At 41.8% G+C, this 23,742-nt stretch overlaps 1 protein-coding gene across 2 annotated transcripts in view; it reads left to right on the top strand.

Moving 5' to 3' along the window:
* The first annotated feature begins 7,319 nt into the window (after nt 1-7,319).
* The window catches only part of LOC106573312 (uncharacterized), a 157,576-nt gene continuing 141,153 nt past the window's right edge, over nt 7,320-23,742 (top strand). Inside the window, exon 1 of one of the 2 annotated variants that reach the window (XR_001321308.3) lies at nt 7,320-7,560. The gene's annotated coding sequence lies outside the window, so the exon portion shown is untranslated. The remainder of the gene's footprint in view (nt 7,561-23,742) is intronic. The other variant, XM_014148259.3, reaches the window with a different exon arrangement.

The following is a 23,742-nucleotide window of genomic DNA, read 5'->3' as shown; positions in this document are numbered from 1 at the left end:
TCCTGTGTCTCCCTAACCTGCCGCCACTCCCCAAGTGCTCTCTCCCTCTTCCTCTCTGTGTGTGTGATTGTGTGGGCGGAGGCAGAGCAGATCCCCCACCAGTTGCAACCTGTTCCAAAATCAAGACCTCTACAAATACTCAGCCCTGCCACTTCCACGCTGCCAGATCATAACCTCTGCTCAGTCAGTCTGTTTTTTTAGCCATTTGTTCCTGCTTAGATCCTGTTTTCGTGTTATGCTTGTTTTCCCTTACCCTTACCTGACACAGTTTTGCCCGCTCTGACTTTGGCATCTGTCTCCAGTCCCACATCTCGTCAGTCCTGCTACTCTGTCCTGGACCCCCACTCCACTGCGTCCTTGGATTCCTCTCTGGACCTGCTTACCCAGTCCCAACTCCCCTCGCTCCAGCCTCCGCCCCGGGCTTCCTGCAACCCACCCAAGCTTCCCCTGGCCTGCAACCCATATTCCCTCTGTTTCAATGAATACCTTGGTTAACTCGTCCCAGTCTCCTCGTCTGAGTCTGCTCTTGGGTTCACATGTTCCACTCCACGTGACACCCAATGACCTTTAGAGCCATGAGTTCACCTGTCATGTCACTTCCCAAGTAGTCTCAACAGTCTCCTTTTTCTTATGTGAAACCAAGAGGGCAGAATCATCTTCATACAGGAACAGAGAGCATGAACAGGCAGAGTCCATGTCATTTAGGTAGAGCAAAATAGCAAAGGCCCCAAAATTCTCCCCTGGGGGACACCACGGTTTATTTCCTTTAGCACCAGCCAGTCCCACCCATATCCACCCTTTGGAGCTCATCAGTTAGGTATGACAAAACCAATTGTTGGTGACAAAACCAATTGCTTTCAGTTTGTACAACAAAATATCATGGTTCACAGTAGAACATGCTTTTTGTAGGTCAAGCATGACCATACCACAGAAGTTGCCCTTATCAATGTTTTGCTTGATAAAATCTGTCAAGTATAGTATAGTAAGTGTTGGTAGAATAGCATTTTCTAAAATGGACTGAATATAAAATGTTATGGTCTTCAATGTACTTTAGGATCTGTTCTGCCAATCCTTTTTTGAATCCTTTTTTTCGTAGGTGTCTATTTACCACCACAGTCCGATGCTGGCACTGAGACTGAATTCATAAGCAAGCAAGAAAATGCGCATCCAGAGATGGCACTCCTAGTGGCCGGTGATTCTATTACAGGAAAACTGAAATCCGTCTTCCCTAATTTCTACCAGAATGTCACCTGTGCAACTAAAGGAGTAAAAACTCTAGATCAGCTTTACTCCACACAGAGAGATGCGTACAAAGATCTCCCTCGCCCTCCATTTGGCAAATCTGACCACAACTTTATCCTCCCGATTCCTGCTTACAAGCTAAAACTCAAAGAGGAAGTACCAGTGACGCGCTCAATATGGAAAGTTCTGATGAAGCAGATGCTAAGCTGCAGGACTGCTTTGCTAGCACAGACTAAAATATGTGATCGAAGCATTCTGTACTAACAGCAGTCAAGCACCCCTGTAAAGACCTTTTATTAAACACGGATTTAGAATAGATATTGATAACAAATGTGTATATTGTGGTTGTGACCCAGAGAATTGAGACCATATATATTGGGACTGTTCTGATGTCAGAAGAATTTGGAGTGAGTTAGAAGATTAATATTTTAAAATAAACTACTATTAATGTTAATTTGAAAGACTGATAATATGTTTTATTTTGATCCAAATTATATGGACCCTGATTTAACTTTCATTGTCAATTTGTTTATTTTTCATGGCAGATTCTTTATCCATAAAATGAAGTAGGAGGAGAACAAGCCCCTCTTCACATTGTTATAATTGAAATTGTTATAATTGAAGATATAATTGAAAATGATTTTTGAAATGATCAGTAAGTGAAAAAACAATAAATCTATACGTACCATAAAATGTTTTGAGAAATTGAAAATGTATCTCGATATGTAATACCCGTCTGTTAGGTTTATGTACTCTTGTTTGTATATTTCAGTTTTTGTTCATAATAATAAAAAAACAGTCAGGCACCCAAGCTAACTTGCTACTTCCAGACACCAATTAGAGAACAGCTCACTGAATATTACTCGCCCTAGCAGAGCTGGTTAGGCTGTTATCTTGTCCAGAGCGTTGTTGACTGCAACTGTGCTGTCAGACTGTCAGTTTGTAAATTCAGAGTGTTTCGCTCTCGGTACGTTCAAGTGCACACAGAACGCTCTGGCCAAGGAATAGGGTTGATCCGAGTGTTCTGACCTCACAGCCGCAGTCAAACACCCAAGCTAACTGGCTAACATTGGCTAGCTTGCTAGCTACTTCCAGACACATAATGAGAGAACACCCTACTCTGACCCTTTTACTCACCCTAGCAGAGCTGATTAGGCTGTTTTCATGTTATCCAGAGCATTGGTGACTGTAACTGTGCTGCTGGCAACAATTTAATTACGCATTTACTGACACTGGCCATATTCAACGGGTGTTGAGCGTTAGTAAATTCATCAGTTATTCTGCACTCTGGCACACTCAGACGAGAGTCTTTTGTTAAGACATGTAGCTAGCTAGGTAAACAATGAACCATAATCCCAACTCATGATGCTACTACCCTGCATGTATCTGCAGGTAGCTAACCGACCAGGTTCAATGTTAGCTAGCTAACATTAGGCTATAACTAGTCAAGCAAATGGGTCTGAGATACAAATAATAAGACCATACACATAACGTTAGCTAGCGAGCCAGCCAAGCCTGATCACCGACGACGATGAGACAGCCTACAGGGAAGCGGTCAGACACCTGGCAGTGTCGTGACAGGATCAACAATCTCTACCTCAATGTCAACAAGACAAAGGAGATGATGTGGACTACAGGAAACGGAGAGCCGAGCATGCCCCCATTCACATTGATGGGGCTGTAGTGCAGCGGGTCTAGAGCTTCAAGTTTCTCAGTGTCCACATCGCTATGGATCTATCATGGTCCAAACAAAGACTCCAGCCAAGTCATACACTGTTCTCTCTGCTACCGCACAGTAAGCGATACCGATGCACCAAGTCTGGAACCAATAGGACCCTGAACAGCTTCTACCCCCAAGCCATAAGACTGTTAAATAGTTAGTTAAATAGTTAACCAAATAGCTAACCGGACTATCTGCATTGATCCTTTTTGCATGAACTCATCACTGCTACTCTACTGTTTACTATCTGTCACTTTATTCTTAGTTATATGTACATATCTACCTCAATTACAACATACCCCTGCACATTGACTCTGTACTGATACCCTTGGTATATAGTCAAGTTATCATTACTCATTGTGTATCTATTATTACTTTTATTATTATGAGTTTTACTTTTCTATTATTTCTCTATTTTCTTTCTCTCTGCATTGTTGGGAAAGGCACGTAAGTAAGCATTTTACTGTTAGCCCACACCTGTTGCTTATGAACCTTGTCACAAATAAACATTTGTTTTGTTTTATTTTATTGAGTTCTTTCTGACATTACATAAATCCCTGCTGTGATTGGTGTAGGCCTGTTGTATGCAGCCATGACTGGGCCAAGCAGTTGAGATTCTGTAGACCTGGAAGTGTGCATGAGAGAGGAGGGGAATGCGTCTCTTTGAGCCACTGGGCCAGGGGGAGATAATGGGTTTATGGGCTTGAAAGATGAACATACGGCAGGGAGTGTGTGTGTAAGTTGTAAGTATAAGAGAGAGGGAGAGAGGAGCCCTGCCAGATTCTCAGTGGCTAAGTAATGACTCATGGGATCAAGGCCCCTTTGTCCATAAACAGGATTTATCTCAAAATCTGGCCGCTGAAACACACCCCAGGCCTACATAGTCTGCGTCTCAAATCTCATCATATTGCGTATGTAGTGCATTACTTTTGACCAGAGCCCATTGGGCAATAGTGTGTGTGTGTACTACTTTTGACCAAAGCCCATTGGGAAATAATGTGTGTGTACTACTTTTGACCAGAGCCCAAAGGGCCCTGATCAAAATTAGGGTCACACTTTATTTGGATAGTTGGGATTTTCCATCTGTAGATGCTCTACAGATTGTCATACTATCAAAAACGATCTGTTGATAAGCAACTGCTTGCTAAGATTATGGTTAGGTTTAGGTTTAGAAAAAAGTTTAGGGTGAGAGTTAAGTTTAGGGTTAATATAATGCTTAAGGTTAGAGCTAGGGTTAGGTTTAGTAGATAGTTAGTTGAGATGCTACTGACAGTCTGTAGTAAGTCTGTAGAGCATCTACAGATGGACTATCCAAATAGTGTTACCAAAAGTAGTGCACTATTAGCGAATAAGGTGCCATTTGGGACACAGACATAGTCTGCTTTGCATTTCTACTGTTGTCTCCCCACTCTGATTTCATCACCATTAATCCTGTGGAGAAAGCTAGGAGGGTGAGAAAGCAGGGGATGAAAAGAGTGGAGGAGGAGAGGTTTGTGCAAGTATAAGAGCCCATGTCATTCCCTATTAGGGGAACATCCAGAGAGAAAGATACATCTGTGGATCCTCATGAGATAATAATGTGGATGAGGTGATGCTAATGTAATACTATGAGCAGTAATCAGGTCTTGCTTTCATCCACAGTAGGAATGTGACTAAAGGTGAAGGGTTTGGGCTGAAGATCAAGTGATGGTTGTCAACACTTTTCTCACACCTCTGATGACCATAGAGTATGATTGGGCTAATGTGAGTGAGGTAGTATCTCCTTCTCTCAGTCGAAAGTCACTTTCTCTGATGTTCTCTGTTTAAGTCCACACTTAGTGCTTAAGATTATGTCTTGGGATTTGGAATCACTAAAATCAAACATACTGTTATGAAGAAGAAGATCTATGTGTGAAATAGGCTACTAACCATAAGGTTATACAAAGGTCCTTACACTATACACTTTTCTTTTTTACTTCGCATCTTCCCCTCTTAACCTGAGGTCATGGCCAATGTTCCCTCTAAGCTGCATGCGGGCGCACAGCTCCCCTGGGACTGCCGTGCAGAAGAAATATCTGCCAATGTGGAGAAGCACGTGACTGTACTTCACTCAACTTTCTAGTTTTCCCCCTTAGTTAACACTATCAACATTTCCTTTACTGTGGGAATTGTGACAAAATCAACACAATATTAGCCACTTTCAAAGCAACATACTGAAAAACTATGCAAAACTTACTATCCAAAACTAACTATGCAAGAGATCTTGATGTAGGCAGAACGATTCAGAGTAGGATTCTATTGCATTGACATGCACCACGTACTCTACACAGTCCGGTGCGCATAACCAATCAGAGCTGCTGTAGGTCTATATGCAAATGGACCATTGCCATTTATGGATCTGTGCCATTCACTTTGAACTGGACTGTGTTTACAGCACGAGTGGTCATGAGTAGATGTGCTTGTTTTGAGATCAAAGCGAGAGTTGCATGTAGCCACGTGTGCACATTTTGTTCATATCCTTTGCTAGTTAGTGAATTGTTAGCCCAGTTATAGATTATTTGTAGTCAGCAATGGGGGAGGGATTGCTTCCTACAAGAGCACAAAACGTCTATATTTCTAGACATCTTTAAAAAGCTAGTCTAGTAAAGAGTTTTTTTTGTCTTAAAGGGGAAGTTTTGTATCTGGAGACAGGCTTGCATAAGCTAAGTAGCCAATAGCAAAGGGTAACATAATTTGTCTGATTCTCTGTAACAATGGTATGGGAATAGTAATGCATTTTATTTTGTAAAGTGGTTTCTTGCATCAAACACAACAATATTTTCGGGTCACCTCTTTGTCTGAAGGACAAGTGGACAGGTTAATGTCAATGTAACGCTTGTCGTAAGTGGTAGTTGAAGTGGACCAAGGCGCAGCGTGGTAAGTGTTCATGATTTCTTTATTCATAAACACACTCAAACAAAATAACGAAAACGCACAGTTCCATCAGGTACAGACACTAAACAGAAAACAACCTCCCACAAACACAGGAAGAAAACAGGCTACCTAAGTGTGATTCCCAATCAGAGACAACGATAGACAGCTGCCTCTGATTGGGAACCACACTCGGCCCAAAAACAAAGAAACAGAAAACATAGACTTCCCCACCCGAGTCATACCCTGACCTAAACCAGCATAGAGAATAATAGGGATCTCTATGGTCAGGGTGTGACAGTCAAGCCCTGCATTTTTTTTTCTCTCAAGTCTCATGGAATGTAGCCCTACATTGAACACCACACATTGGCTGCTATTGTAGGCTGAATGATAGAACAGCTATTTCCACGTTAAAATGTTATGGAATGCATTTTCTCCATTGTTTTTGATGGTAGGCCACTCTGGTAGACCTACATTATGATCAAATAACCATAGCAGCCTACTTGGCCACTGTTAAAACTGTAACTTAAAGTGTGTACAGCCTCAGTGTTCACAATAAACATGTCCCGGAAGTTGCACAGAATTTTCACAACGTTCAAGTTTGCGCTCAGCAGACCTGAAATTTGCTCAGTGCTGGAAAGAATTAGAGGGAACATTGGTCATGACCCTTGAGGAGACTCCAGTGAGTGTGACGCTTAATGGACACAGTCACCAGCCAATCAGCAGGCTGCATTCCTCACATTCTGGAAAGAGAGTGTCAAGGCCATGAAACCTTCAAGAGAGTGTGTGCATGTGCGTGTGCACTCTTGTGTGTGAGTGTGTGTCTGCGTGCATCCCTGTGTGTGTGTGTGTGTGTGTGTGTGTGTGTGTGTGTGTGTGTGTGTGTGTGTGTGTGTGTGTGTGTGTGTGTGTGTGTGTGTGTGTGTGTGTGTGTATATACACTATCTGTGTGTAGGCAACTGCAGGAGAATTCCATGTTCATTTCCCAGAAAATTGTCTTGTCTTTTAATGACTCGCTGCTATTCAGACAGTTCTGGGAACTATACCTGTGCACCCATGACATCACAATTCCTGGAGAAGAGGAGGGATAAATGAGAGGAAGACATGAAGAGAATAAGATTATTATTTCTTCTTTACCTCCTTTCGGTGAAAATCATCCCCCACTTTAATAAGACCAGGGCAGGTGGGCAGGTGTGTGTCCCTCATCGAGCCAGCTGCACACCAGAGCAAGAGAGGGGGATACATGTAGAAGGGGATGAGAGGCAGGAGTTTAAGAGAGTAAAAGTGGTTCAGAGGAGACTTTCAAGGATCTGCGGAGAGAGGGAACCAAGAAGGCCAAGTACAGATTAAGAAAAAAAAGGAACAGAGAGAAGAGTGCAGTGGGGGGAGAAAAAGACAGCTTTTGCAGAGTGAAGCTCTCCAAATCTTTTCTCTCCCCAGGGTATTTTCCTGAGCCTCACTCATCAGTCTGGGCAGGAATCGCTCGTCACTCTTTTCCTACCTCCCTCCTCTCCCTCCCTTATTCCCTCCTTTCTTCCCTCTCTCCCAGCCGTGGAGCGTCACAAGAGCCACGCGATGAGTATAGAATGAGAAGAGAGAGAGTGAGTGAGAAAGAGAAAGAGAGGGAGAGAGGAACGGACCAGGGAAGCGAGAGACTTACACACACCACACGCATTGGAAACTGAAGGAGTTGGTGTGCAGCTCGCAAGGTGGGTGAGGAGCATATAAGGCATGCATGTGCATGTGTGATTTCTCTGAATGTGCCTGAATGAATGCTGGCATTCATGTCTTGATACTACTTCTATTGAATTTAATTGTGTTTTATTAAGAGTGTGTGACAGGTTTGACTTCCCAGTGTTTGGTGTGTGTATCACATTTTGGTGTGTCTATAAATTACCCTGTCATGCACAGATACCTAACGTTTAGCCATAAAGCATGTGTGTTTCTATGCATGTGTGTGACTGTGTGTTAGTATCACTTTAGTAACACCATAGTATCACTTTACAGTGAGTTAAATAGATCCAGACAGTTATTGATTGAAAAAATAAACGGATACAGACAGCAAATTAGAACAATCATCAATCAAAATAGGTGACAAAAGGGAAAAAAGAGATTGAGATGAAGAAAGGTAAAGAGAGTTACCTGTGCAGAGTTTGAAAAGTCAATGAGTGACCGTCATGTACAGTAACTCAATCTCCAATGGTCCTTGTCGTGGCGTGTTGAATGTACATGGTCTAATATATGGATGAATCGTTGCAGTTAATAAGATGCTAACTTGCATTTCCTGTGGTGCAGGAAAATTGTTTGCTGCAAGGACGTGATCAAATTAAGATCCCATCTGTAGACTCTTGAGTTTCTGTTGTTCAAGTTTTCCATGAAGAATATAACACTGTTATATTCAACCCAGCAAGTGAAGTGGAGAGAGTGTTTTTGAGGTTAGAGCTATTATTATAGTGTAAGAGATAGAGTGAGTAGTATGCTACTGTCAGACAAAGTTGAGGGTGATTCTATGGGTCAGCAGTGTGTGTGACACTTTAAAGATAACATTGAGTCTGAGTTGGAGCCTAGAGTTTGCTCTGAGGAAGTTGGAGGAGTTGGAGCAGTGCTGTGTGAGTGTGTGAGTGCATGTATGAGGTGCAGTTTGTCAAAGGCAGCAATTTAGCATGGTGTGTGTGTGTGTGTGTGTGTGTGTGTGTGTGTGTGTGTGTGTGTGTGTGTGTGTGTGTGTGTGTGTGTGTGTGTGTGTGTGTGTGTGTGTGTGTGTGTGTGTGTGTGTGCATGTGTGCGTGTGTGCACGTGTTAGTGTGTGTGTGTTTGCATTAGTGCGCGTGTGTGTGCACGTGTTAGTGTGTGTGTGTTTGCATTAGTGTGTATGTGCATGGGTGTGTGTTTGCATGAGTGTGTATGTGCGTGGGCGTATGTGTGTGGGTTTGCTAATGCGTGTGCATACGTGTTTGTGTGTGAACTGTATACCCTAGTGTATGTCAGATCAAAGGAAAGACAGACTCTTCTGTACATGATATATAGCAGTTTTACGTACTGTAACCTCAATCCCATCGCTTTTAGTTAGTGATTTTTCCCTGACAGCTTTGGATAGGTACACTATGGCATTTCGGCTTTTGGCATTATCTCTTTTTTTATTTATATATATATATATATATTATATATATATATATATATATATATATATATATATATATATATATATATATATATATATAATATTTTTTACGCTGCTGCTACTCGCTGTTTATTATCTATGTATAGTCACTTTACCCCTACCTACATGTACATATTACCTCAATTACCTCAACTAACCTGTACCCCGTACATTGACTCAGTACATATAGCCTCGTTATTGTTATTTTTTGTGTTAATTTTTTTACTTCAGTTTATTTAGTAAATATTTTTCTTATTTTATACAATCTTATTTTATTAAATCTCTATTGTTGGTTAAGGGCTTGTAAGTAAGCATTTCACGGTAATGTCTACACCTGTTGTTTTTAGCGTATGACAAATAAAATTGGATTTGATTTGATATCCCTTCATAGTTTGTCCACTGAAAATATGAACAATGTTTTGGAGCTCTGCAAGCTTCATGTTTTAGTAGCTCCCCCGCCCTCCTTGTTTCCCTATGCCAGAGTGATTCCTCCCTATCCCTCCTGACCTATGAATGAGCAATCTCTCTCTCGCTCTGTTCCTCTTAAGTTTCACCCCCAGCGCTGATGTGCAGGGCCAAGGGGCATGGCTCAGGTAGCCTTGGCAGGCAGCGAGGTCACTCTTGCAAGGTTAGGCCAGGCACTGGAATGTCAGGTATTTACTGATCACAGCCCTGGCTGTGTCCCTCGCTCCCTTCCCCCTCTTCCCCCTGCAGCCCTTCTCACCCCTCTTCGGCTCGCCCCTCCCTCCCCCAGGAGCGTGTATCTGTGCAACATGCTGGGTCATGCCACCCTGCCAAGCCATGCCGGGGCATCAACACATTTGTATAAGTGTTGGAAAATCACTTCCCCTGGTAAAAACCAAACAGAGAAAAGACAGAAGATATTATAGATGCCCAGTCTGCTGTTTATGGTTGCTGTGTGCCAACTTTGTGCCAGCGGCATGGGAACCCTGTGTATCTGCTGTGTGGCACTGGCACCGGAGATTAGTGTCGTGTGAGCTCATATCAACACAAGCAGATATTTTACCTCCCTCCCCTCGTCCTCCTCGCCATGGATACTGTGCTCCCTGGGCCTGTATCAGTGTTATGTGGTTCTCATCAGCCCTCTGCCCTGACCCAGTCCTCTCTGCTCCCTCTCTCTGACTGTCACCTGCTCTCTGTCTATATCTCTAGCTGTCTCTCATGGTCTCTCTGTCTCTCTTTCTCAGCTTTGGCTTCATTCTGTGTACCCAGAATCACATATTGTTGGAAATGCAAGGGCTCTCACAGGTGGGGAAAGCTAACACAGACAAGCTCTCACATGTAAGATTGTACTGCTTGTATCGTATGTGCGTGTGCACACAAGCACCAAAATGTGTATATAAATTAGAATTACCTCCAGGCACACATTGAAACACAACCATATACACACCCTTCCGCATTGCCCACAGCCATGCACACGCACACCGGGTTGGATAGATTACTTTTTAAAATGTAATCGGTTACAGTTACTAGTTACCTGTCCAAAATTGTCATCTGTAACGTAACATTTTGGATTACCCAAACTCATTAACGGAATCTGGTTACTTTATAACTTTTAGATGACTTTGTCCTTAAAAAGGCATTAGAAGAAGACAAAAAATAATATTACCAATTGAACGACATCTATTGCAGGATAAATCAATGTTAGAGTTTACATAGCTGGCCATAACAGCCAGGTCGCCCGTGATACAAGTCAGGATTCAACGTCCATCCATGTCTGAGGACGTTGGGAGATGACGTGGAAAGTGGCCACTAGGGGGCAACTGTGAGCGCTGTTACCTTCAAGTAAGTTTTGGTTTTGCTAGTTTTGTGGACGGGAATGGTGGATGGCCGTAAGCATCTGACTCTGATTCCAAAGGTTGCAAGTTGAATTCCAGCGATAGAAAGTTGTTTTTGAGATTTTTGTTTTAAGCCTATCCCAAACCTTAACCCTTACCTTAACCATTTGGAATTCATGCCTAACCTTAAGTTTTTGGAGTTATGACCTAAATTTAAACTTAAACACGTTTGAATTTTGAGTTTCCAACATGGATGAAAGTCTAATTCTGACATAAGACTGTGAGAGCTAGTTGGGTCATAAATGGATGTTGCATTTTACTTTATGGGTGATGTAGGCTTCTTATAACCCATTGTTTTCTACTTCAATACAGATAATAATGGGAGTAAGCTACAGCGCATTCGGAAAGTATTCAGACCCCTTGACTTTTTACACATTTTGTCAAGTTACAGCCTTATTCTAAAATGTTTTAAATGAATGTTTTTCCTCATCAATCTACACACAATACCCCATATTATCTAGCTCCTTTGCAGTATTTCATTTTTGTGTGTGTTATTTCTTACATTATTAGCCCAGAATGTTTTTTGTGTTATTACATACAGCCGGAAATAACTTTTGGATATCAGAGCTGCGGTAACTCAACAGCATTACAACCAGGAATATGACTTTCCCGAAATTGATTTTTTGTTCGTACCCCCCAGGGCAGTTGAACTTATCCCAGAGGCTGCTCCTAGTCGCCACCGGCGGGGAGAAGAGGTATTCGGAGTTGACTTCTAGTCCGACTCAGGAGGAGGGCACGCCATTCATCGCTTCCGAGTATATTACTCGCTAATGTTCAGTCTCTGGACAATAAAGTAGACGAGATCAGGTTGAGGCTCTCCTTCCAGAGAGACATCAGGGACTGTAACATACTCTGTTTCACAGAATCATAGCTCTCTCGGGGTATACTGTTCCCATCCATACAACCAGATGGGTTTTCAGTTCATCGCACAGATAGGAATAAAGTACTCTCCGGGAAGAAGAATGGCGTTGGTGAATGCTTCATGATTAACTACTCATGGTGTGATTGTGATGACATACAGAAACTCAAGTCCTTTTGTTCACCCGACCTAGAATACCTCACAATCAAATGCCGACTGTATTACCTCCAAAGAGAATTCTGTTCAGTTATAGTCACAGCCGTGTATATTCTCCCTCAAGCCAATACCACGACAGCTCTCAAAGAACTACACTGGACTTTAATCAAACTGGAAACCACATATCCTGAGGCCTCATTTATTGTAGATGGGGATTTAAACAAAGAAAATTTGAGTAAAACGCTACCGAAGTTCTATGAACACATTGACTGTAGTACTCACGACTACATCAGATCACAACTACATTTTGCTCCTCCCTTCCTATAGACAGAAACTCAAACAGGAAGTACCCATGCTAAGGTCTATTCAACGCTGGCCTGACCAATCAGAATCCATGATTCAAGATTGTTTTGATCACGCGGACTGGGATATGTTCCGGGTAGCCTCTGAGAATAACATTGAATTTAGTCACGGACACGTCGACTGAATTCATCAGGAAGTGTATTTAAAAAAATATATATTTAACCTTTATTTAGCTAGGCAAGTGAGTTAAGAACAAATTCTTATTTACAATGACGGCCTACACCGGCCAAACCCGGACGACACTGGGCCAATTTTGTGCCACCTTATGGGACTCCCAATCACAGCATGTTGTGATACAGCCTGGAATCAAACCAGAGTGTCTGTAGTGACACCTCAAACACATATATGCAGTGCCTTAGACCGCTGCGCCACTCAGGAGTATAGGGGACGTTGTTCTTACGGTGACTATTAAAACCTAACCAAATCAAAAACCGTGGATAGATCGCCCCGTAGCACCCACTTCTGTTATCATGAAATGCTTTGAGAGTTAAGGATCATATCACCTCTACCTTACCTGACACCCTAGACCCACTTCAATTTGCTTACCGCCCCAATAGATCCACAGACAATGCAATCACCATCGCACTGCACACTGCCCTATCCCATCTGGATAAGAGGAATATCTACGTCAGAATGCTGTTTATTGACTATAGCTCAGCCTTCAACACCATAGTACCCTCCAAGCTCATCCTTAACCCTACCCCTTGCAACTGAGTCCTGGACTTCCTGACAGGCCGCCCCCAGGTGGTGAAGGTAGGAAACAACACCTCCACTTCGCTGATCCTCAACACAGGGTCCCCAAAAGGGTGCGTGCCCAGCTCCATCCTGGACTCCCTGTTTACCCATGACTGCGTGGCCACGCACACCTCCAACACAATCATCAAGTTTGCAGACGACACAACAGTAGTATGCCAGATTACCAACAATGACAAGACAGCCTACAGGGAGTAGGTGAGTGCCCTGGAGGAGCAGTGCCAGGAAAATAACCTCTCCCTCAACGACAACAAAACAAAGGAGATGATCGTGGACTTCAGAAACCACCAAAGAGAGCACACGCCCATCCACATCAAAGGGACCGCAGTGGAAAAGGTGGAAAGTTCCTCTGCGTACACACTTCACTGACAATCTGAAATGGTCCACCCACACAGACAGTCTGGTGAAGAAAGCACATCAGTGCCTCTCCAACCTCAGGAGGCTGAAGAAATTTGGCTTGGCCCCTAAGACCCTCACAAACTTTTACATATGCACAATTGAGGGCACACTGTCGGGCTTCATCACCGCCTGGTACGGCAACTGCACGGCCCGCATCACAAGGGGCAAACTGCCTGCCCTCCATGACACATACAGCTGTAAAAAGATCATCAAGGACATCAACCACCCGAGCCATGGCCTGTTCACCCCGCTACCTACCAAGAAGGCGACGTCAGTACAGGTGCATCAAAGCTGGGACCAAGAGTCTGAAAAACAGCTTCTATCTCAAGGCCATCAGACTGTTAAACAGCCATCACTAGCCGGCCTACCACCCGGCTACTCAACTCTGTACCTTAGAGGCTGCTGCCCTATATACATAGACAAGGAATCACCGGCCACTTTAAAAATGGAATACGAGTCACTTTAATATTGTTTACATGCTTCTTTACTCATCTCATATGTTTATACTGTATTCTACTCTACTGTATTTAGTCAATGCCACTTCGACATTGCTCGTCCTAATATTTATATATTTCTTAATTCTATTCTTTTACTTTTAAATTTGTGTGTACTGTTGTGAATTGTTAGATATTACTGCACTGTTGGAGCTAGGAACACAAGCATTTCGCTACACCCACAATTACATCTGAAAAATATGTTCATATGATAAATAATATTTGATTTGATTTAATGACAAAGCGATAACAGGTTTTTAGAAAACCTTATTCTCATAAGTATTCAGACCCTTTGCTATGATACTTGAAATTGAGCTTAGGTGCATCCTGTTTCCATTTATCATCATTGAGATGTTTATACAACTTGATTGGAGTCCACCTGTGGTGAATTCAATTGATTGGACATGACTTGGGAAGGCACACACCTGTCTATATAAGGTCCCACAGTTGACAGTGCATATCAGAGAAAAAAATAAACAATCCCATGAGCTCAAAGGAATTGTCCATAGAGCTCAGAGACAGGATTGTGTAGAGGCACAGATTTGGGGTAGTGTACTAGCAAATGTTTGCAGCATTGAAGGTCCCCAAGAACACGGTGGCTTCCACCATTCTTAAATGGAAGAAGTTTTGAACCACCGAGACTCTTGCTAGAGTTGGCCACCCGGCCAAACTGAGCAATCAGGGTAAAAGGGCCTTGGTCAGGGAGGTGACCAAGAACATGATGGTTGCTCTGACAGGGCTCCAGAGTTCCTCTGTGGAGATGGAAGAACCTTCCAGAAGGACAACTGTCTCTGCAGCACTCTACCAATCAGGCCTTTATGGTAGAGAGGCCAGACGGAAGCCCCTTCTCAGTAAAAGGCACATGACAGCTCCCAAGGCACCTAAAGATGATCAGATCATGAGAAACAAGATTCTCTGGTCTGATGAAACAAAGATTGAACTTTTGGACCTGAATGCCAAGCGTCACATCTGGAGCACATCTGGCACCATCCCTACAGTGAAGCATGGTGGTGGCCACATCATGTTGTGGGACTGTTTTTCAGTGGCAGGGACTGGGAGACTAGTCAGGATCTAGGGAAAGATGAACGGAGAAAAGTACAGAGAGATCCTTGATGAAAATGTGCTCCAGAGTGCTCAGGACCTCAGACTGGGGAGAAGGTTCACCTTCCAACAGGACAACGACCCTAAGCACACAGCCAAGACAACACAGGAGTGGCTTCTGGGCAAGTCTCTGAATGTCCTTGAGTGGCCCAGCCAAAGCCCGGACTTGAACCCAATCGAACATCTCTGGCGAGACCTGAAAATAGCTGTGCAGCAACACTCCCCATCCAATGCAAATACAGGTGTGCCAAGCTTGTGGCGTCATACCCAAGAAGACTCGAAGCTATAATCGCTGTCAAAGGTGCCTCAACAAAGTACTGAGTAAAGGGTCTGAATACTTATGTGGTAAAAGTCAAGGGGTCTGGTAAAAGTCAAGGGGTTTGAATACTTTCAGAGTGTACTGTATATCATTAAATTAAAATCTGACAGATTTCCAGTCCTTCAAATTAATCTGCAACAATAGGACTTGTAAATATGGAAATATATATGTAAGAGTATAGCTTCCATCCCTCTCCTCACCCCTACCTGGGCTTGAACCAGGGACCCTCTGCACACATCGACAACAGCCACCCTCGAAGCATCGTTACCCATCGGTCCACAAAAGCCGCAGACCTTGCAGAGCAAGGGGAACAACTAATTCAAGGTCTCAGAGCGAGTAACATCACAGATTGAAACGCTATTAGCGCGCACCCCGCTAACTAGCTAGCCATTTCACATCGGTTACACTCACCCCCCTTTTGACCTTCTCCTTTTCTGCAGCAACCAGTGATCCGGGTCAACAGCATCAATGTAACAGTATAGCTTCCGTCCCTCTCCTCGCCCCTACCTGGGCTCCTCTGCACACATCGACAACAGCCACCCTCAAAGCATCGTTACCCATCGCTCCACAAAAGCTGCAGCCCTTGCAGAGCAAGGGGAACAACTACTTCAAGGTCTCAGAGCGAGTACCGTCACCGATTGAACCGCTATTAGCACGCACCCCGCTAACTAGCTAGCCATTTCACATCGGTTACATATAGATTAGCCAAATTGTTTTACCTGAGAATAAACCAAAAATGACTTATTTGGGTTGTCAGTTGTTACAACAGCTACAAATGTATAAACCCTGCCTACTTCTACAATTTTTCTTTAAATGATATTTTAAACTTAACACTTACCTTAACCCTAAACTTAAGCAAATGTAGTTTTCATGAATTTTTACAATATAGCCTATTTTGACTTTGTGACTGTGGTAACTATTGACAACCACATATTAGCCTACTCCAGGGTTCCCCAATAGGCAGCAGTGATTTTATTTTAATTTAGGAAATCTGTTCCCAAGTATTCCCACGCATAAATATTGAGACATGTTATAATATCCCAATGTAATCAAGGTTTGAAAGGATTCTGTTTTTGTCAAATAATATATCTGTTTAATATTTATAACTATGTTCCGCCCTCTGACCATCCACTCAGGGAAAAATCGTCCCAAAGCTGAATGTTATTGAGAACTCGCCTACTCTGTTGCTTATGATTTTGTTGTCATGGAGGACTGAATGAGCTGATGCTACTCTCATTGAATGGCACGCACAACCGAAAAGTGCTATTTGCATGTGAAAAATGAATGTCATATGCTGTATTTACTATAGGCCTATTGTTTACGTTTTTGCTGGTGACACTTTGATATCCTGATAATTTTCAGATGTTTAAGTCTATCAAAAGTGTGTGAGTTTGAGCATGGGTACGATAGCCCTTTATTAATCAGCATGAATTAGTTTGAGCAATAAAAGACCCATTTGTGGTGTTCTTAAATTAAACCCGTTTTTGACTGTATGTGGAAGACAATACTGAGTTTAGAAGGGAGGAACTCTCTCAAACTTTTATTCCATAGACTGGGATCTGCATTGTAGAATGCAGCTGTTGCAAGAGAACATGTTTCACTGGCTGGCCACTGGTCGCAAAAACAATGATTGATAGGCAGCTTCACCTTCTCAAATTCAACCATTATTGTGTTAAAATACACATATAAATGTGTGAACAGCCATCCACAACAACCACAATTTGTGTTGCGCAAATAGCTAAATGAGAGAACAGCAGTGTGATTCACGTCATTGCCCTGTATATGTATAAGTGCTGTCATCCTTACCTCCAAGCATTTATTCAAATAGGATGTACAATCTTTGGATGCCAACAGAAATAACACCATTGGAAGTCAAAGCTTGGACTGAAGCGTACAAAAGCCTACTCCTGCTGTTTTCTTGTGATCCATCAAACGCATTTGGTGTGTCATCATAGTGGTTTTTTCGATGTTGATTTGAATGTCATTGAGAAAACAAAAAGGTATCATGAATAACTTTTTCGCAAACATCCTTTCTGAACTTAAAAGTAATCATCTAGTTTTTCAAAAGTATCTGTAATCTGATTACAATATTTTAGCTGGTAACGGATTGCATTAAGTTATTTTGTAATCAGTGACATGTAACTGATAACATGTAATCCATTACTCCCCAACCCTACGCACACGCGCACACACCTCACATTTGTTAGGATATATTGTCAACGTCTCCTATGGAAGACATTGTAATTGTGGACTGCATAGATTGGTCTGAGCTGCCAAAACAATGTGAATTCAGGCAAATTGCACAGTCGGTTCTCACTTCATTCCAACAAGTACAAATGGATATAGGTCAGCCCCATGGCAGAAACTGATCAATTGGCAACCTTCATATGACTTAGGCCTTTCTCTTAGATGTTAAGTCCCCTATATGGGGACTGTGAGCGGTTCTGGACCGTCGATAACTGACATTTTGATGTACAAAATGCTCGGTGAATGTTATAGGGTCCAGTGACTTATAGTCCCAGAAAGCCCCATCTGTCTGCTCTCTGCTGCCACTCTATCAGTGGAGCTGACTTGAAGTGTCAGGTTTCAGGCCCCACATTTGCATTGGGAATGATGTGTCAACGGAGCCCAGCCTGGAGACGGAATATGAAAGAGGACAGTCAAGCATATCATCTCATTGTGATATACAGCGGCTTGCGAAAGTATTCACCCCCCTTGGCATTTTTCCTGTTTTGTTGCCTTACAACCTGGAATTAAAATAGATTTTTGGGGGGTTTGTATCATTTGATTTACAAAACATGCCTACCACGTTGAAGATGCAAAGTATTTTTTATTGTGAAACAAACAAGAAATAAGACAAAAAAACTGAAAACTTGAGCGTGCATAACTATTCATCCCCCCAAAGTCAATACTTTGTAGAGCCACCTTTTGCAGCAATTACAGCGGCAAGTCTCTTGGGATATTTTTTTACATTTTAGTCATTTAGCAGACGCTCTTAACCAGAGCAACTTACAGTAGTGAATGCACACATTGCATCCATTTTTTTCCCATACTGGCCCGCTGTGGGAATCGAACACACAACCCTGGCGTTGCAAACACCATGCTCTACCAACTGAGCCACACGGGACAATACTTATGTCTCTATAAGCTTGGCACATCTAGGCACTGGGATTTTTGCCCATACTTCAAGACAAAACTGCTTCAGCTCCTTCAAGTTGGATGGGTTCCGCTGGTGTACAGCAAACTTTAAGTCATACCACAGATTCTCAATTGGATTGAGGTCTGGCCTTTGACTAGGCCATTCCAATACATTTAAATGTTTCCCCTTAAACCACTCGAGTATTGCTTTAACAGTGTGCTTAAGGTCATTGTCCTGCTGGAAGGTGAACCTCCGTCCCAGTCTGAAATCTCTGGAAGACTGAAACAGGTTTCCCTCAAGAATTTCCCTGTATTTAGCACCATCCATCATTCCTTAAATTCTGACCAGTTTCACAGTCCCTGCCGATGTAAAACATCTCCACAGCATGATGCTGCCACCACCATGATTCACTGTGGGGATGGTGTTCTCGGGGTGATGAGAGGGGTTGGGTTTGTTCCAGACATAGCGTTTTCCTTGATGGCCAAAAAGCTCAATTTTAGTCTCATCTGAGCAGAGTACCTTCTTCCATATGTTTTGGTAGTCTCCCATATGCCTTTTGGCAAACACCAAACGTGTTTGCTTATTTTTTTCTTTAAGCAATGGATTATTTCTGGCCACTCTTCCGTAAAGCCCAGCTCTGTGAAGTGTACGGCTTAAAGTGGTCCTATGGACAGATACTCCAATCTCCGCTGTGGAGCTTTGCAGCTCCTTCAGGGTTATCTTTGGTCGCTTTGTTGCCTCTCTGATTCATGCAATCCATGCCTGGTCTTTGAGTTTTGGTGGGCGGCCCTCTCTTGGCAGGTTTGTTATGGTGCCTCCATTTTTTAATAATGGATTTACTGGTGCTCCGTGGGATGTGGGATCATGTGACAGATCATGTGGGATCATGTGACAGATCATGTGACACTTAGATTGCCCACAGTTGGACTTTATTTAACTCATTATGTGACTTCTGACGGTAATTGGTTGCACCAGATCTTATTTAGGAGCTTCATAGCAAAGGGGGTGAATACATATGCACGCACCACTTTTCCATTTCAATTTTTTGTAATTTTTTTAAACAAGTAATTTTTTATTTCACTTCACCAATTTGGAATATTTCGTGTATGTCCATTACATGAAATTCAAATAAAAATCCATTGAAATTACAGGTTGTAATGCAACAAAATAGGAAAAACGGCAAGAGGGATGATTACTTTTGCAAGGCACTGTATGTTTCGAGCTCTCAACATGAAAAATAATAAGTAATTTCTCTTGTGCTTAAAGCTGTAGTTGAAACAAGTCTACACGTATTTGAATGGTATCTCTGTGCCGCTCAGTGGACGTTTAGGAGAAAGGTCTCTTTTGTCAGTTATATGATATAGTGCCAATAATACTGTCACTAAGTATTATCATATTTATTTTACAGTTATAAGAAAGATGAAATCTTATAATAAGTCATTTATAATTTAATGTGTTACTATATTTAGAAAGCATTTTAGTAATTTCAAGCACTATTGCTCCAAATGTGTTGAATAGGAAAAAATCATATATACATTTCATAAGGTTTTTACTATGTACTTGAGCTTGTGTCCTTAAAACTGAGTACACCACCAATGGAATATTACCATTTATTGTTTATGGGCATCTCATGAAAAATCATTACATTTGGGTATGTCTATTTTGGCGGAAATAAAACATTTGGCCTGTGGTTCCAGGGTAACCACATAATTAAGGGAATACATGTTTTGTCTCAAACCCCCCAAAAGTAAAAGAATCGGATTAAATCAAATCAGACTTTAAATGCACTTTAAATACATTTTGATTTGATTTAGTCGTATTCTTTAACTTAGATTTTTCCTTGCGATGGAAATGTGAATCCAACATATCAATTATTAGTGATGGAATTGTTGAAGCAGAAGATACATCTCCTTCAAATGTTGAGATTTGCTTCCGTTGAAAATCATTTAAAATCAACCAGAGCTTGAAATGCTAAGCCTATTGCATTGTCGTTTTTTAGTTGAATTCTGGGTTCAATTGAAACATTAGCTATTGATGAGTTTGCTAATACTATATAGGCCTAAATAGCTTGCCTGGCTACCCAGACTTCTTGCTTCGGAAAAATGTTATGCCACACCCACGGAAGTTAGTTTCTTACATTTTTACATTTTAGTCATTTAGCAGACACTCTTATCCAGAGCGACTTACAGGAGCAATTGGGGTTAAGTGCCTTGTTCAAGGGCACATCAACAGATTTTTCAACTAGTCAGCTCAGGAATTTGTCCTGAGGCTCTTAACCACTGTCGCAATGTGTCTGTATCTGAATACCTCCCCGACCCTTCACCGAATGCGAACACATTTGGTGCCGTCTGATTGGTCCAGAAACCGATGGGTTGGGCCAGAGCCAGAACGCACGTGGGTTAAGCGTCGGTTTGAAAATATGTCATTGGCTTTGATATTCTGATTCAATAGAAACAATCCAATTGCTTATGACTTTGTCTTGTACAAACGACGTATGACCCTCCCGTGTTAAGCATGTTTCGATGCAAGCTTCAACGGAAAGTATGCCCAGAAATATGACGCAACCATGTAAAAACGATGCAAAATCTCTTGAAATCAATAGCAGCCATTATTTGAGCTGAAGCGAGAGAAAATAAACTTTGGAATGAAATATTGGCCATTTAAATCTCATATGTTGCCCAAATACTACATTTTATCATGATACATTAATAAATACATACTGTGTTAATTTTAGCATGTTTACCTGCCTACAATACCCACTGTAGTGTACGTAGATTGCAAGCCCATAGTAAGTCAATTGGGCTAATGTTAACTGGCTAGCTACTACTGTTAGCTAGCTAGCTAGATAGCCACAAAGAATTGGCAGCTAGCTACACACTTATTGACATCTACTTAAAAACAACATCAGTTTTAGGTCATTTTTGCCTGTTAAACTATTTGGTTAGCATGATTATTACGATTCAGATATAGCTAGCTGATAGTTATGAAGTCAATGTTTGCTTTGTGTATATCTTGTTTCATCTCTATTGTTGCCATTGTCCTGGCTGGAAGAATGTTCAGTGAATGGGAGGTGCAGCGTAAAGTAATACTGTATATGGAGTGCGAGTGCTTCTCAAATGTCATTTTTTATTTGTTCTTCACACTCTGGTCCTCACAAGAACGTACTTAAGAGGAGAATGCATGCTAGGAGAATGCACGGTAGTATGCATACTGAGAAACATCTCTGATGAAAGACATTGCAATTATTGACATTCATCTACAAAACAATTGCCGGGATTTATTTGTCTGTGCTGCCAAAACAAGGGGAATTATGGTTATAGGTCAGCGCCGAAACTGAACAATGGGCTACCTTCACATGATATAGGCCTTTAAAACCTCTTGCCGCTTGAATCCCGTTAGCGGGATCAACAGCCAGCGAAAAAATCAGAGTGCCATATTCAAAACCAAATCTAATAATTTCTATTTCTCAAACATAAGACTATTTTACACCATTTTATAGATACACTTCTCCTGAATCGAACCACGTTGTCCGATTTCAAAAAGGCTTTACAGCGAAAGCAAAACATTAGATTATGTTAGGAGAGTACATCGACAAAAATAATCACACAGCCATTTTCCAAGCAACAAGCATGCATCACAAATACCCAAAACACAGCTAAATGCAGCACTAACCTTTGACGATCTTCATCAGATGACACTCCTAGGACATCATGTTACACAACACATGCATTTTTTGTTCGATAAAGTTCATATTTATATATAAAAACAGCATTTTACATCGGTGCGTGACGTTCAGAAAATATTTTCCCTCAAATACTGCCGGTGAATCAGCGCCAAAATTGACAAAAATACTTGTCATAAACATTGATACAAAATTAAACTGTCATTCAAAGAATTATAGATGAACATCTCCTTTATGCAAACGCTATGAAAGATTTCAAAAAAGCTTCACGAGGAAAGCACTCTTTGCAATAATCTGAGTACTGAGCTCAGAAAAATACACTAGGCTATACAGATAGCCACCATCTTGGAGTCATCTAAAATCATACATTGCATTAGAAATATTCCCTTACCTTTGATCATCTTCATCAGAAGGCACTTCCAGGGATCCCAGGTCCACAACAAATGTTGTTTTGTCCGATAAAGTCCATAATTTATGTCCAAATAACTCCTTGTTGTTCGCGCGTCCAGTAAGCTACTCCAAGTGTAGGAAGCGTGCGGACGATGTCGCGACGAAAAGTACAAAAAAGTTGTATTTACGTTCGTTCAAACATGTCAAATGTTGTAAAACATCAATCTTTAGGGCCTTCAGAACGTGAAGATTCAGAGAATATTTCAACCGGACGGTTCCTGTGTCTTGAAAAAGGTTTTGGAACGGAGGATCCACTCTCATGAACGCGCGTCAAGAAGTGATGTCATCCCCTGCCTCAACAACTTCCCCTCCTTCTCATTCGGTCTCTGTTCATCGTAGACGCTTCAAACAACTTTGTAAAGACTGTCGACATTTAGTGGAAGCCGTAGGAAGTGCACAATTATTACTACCTCACTGTGTATTCAATAGGAAACAACTTGAAGAGAGCCCATGCATCCAGATTTCCACTTCCTGGTAGGATTTCTCTCAGGTTTTTGCTTGCCATATGAGTTCTGTTATACTCACAGACACCATTCAAACGGTTTTAGAAACTTCAGAGTGTTTTCTATCCAAATCTACTAATACTATGCATATCCTAGCTTCTGAGTTTGAGTAGGAGGCAGTTTAATATGGGCACATATTTTTTCCGAAATTGTCAATACTGCCCCCTATCCTTAAGGAGCTGTAAGAGGTTTTAATCCAGGGTAACCACAGAAGTAAGGAAATAATGTTTTGACAATCATACATTTATATAGTCAAAATGTTACTCACATGTTGGGAAAGCAAGAAAACTGTATGAAAACGAACAATGTTTTCTGACAATTATAAAATGACATTGTTAAAAAGTAAGCTTAGAAGTAATAAGTCCTGGATAACTGCATCTACCGGTCTAATACAATGTCAGTCAGTCATTAGACTAATGTTTACTTTGCTATTATAATGCCTATGTCATGAAAAGCATGTCCCCAAAATGACATAAGCCCTCACTAAGAGCTGAGCTGAGTCGTCGTCATCAGGCCACTGTGATTGTCTTTTTAGAGCAGTAGGGTAAACAGCTGTAGGATATTTAGTTGAGTGGTCCCATCGGGCTGTGTAGCTCCTAGCGCTAACGCTAGCCGAGAGAGGAGATGCTATAGTGCGATAAGGAAGAGGTTGTT

This window comes from Salmo salar, chromosome 16, assembly GCF_965601325.2.
Source record: "Salmo salar chromosome 16, fSalSal1, whole genome shotgun sequence".
NCBI lineage: Eukaryota > Metazoa > Chordata > Actinopteri > Salmoniformes > Salmonidae > Salmo > Salmo salar.
The sequence above is the reverse complement of the archived record's forward strand: the minus strand, read 5'-3'. Positions and strand labels throughout refer to the sequence as shown.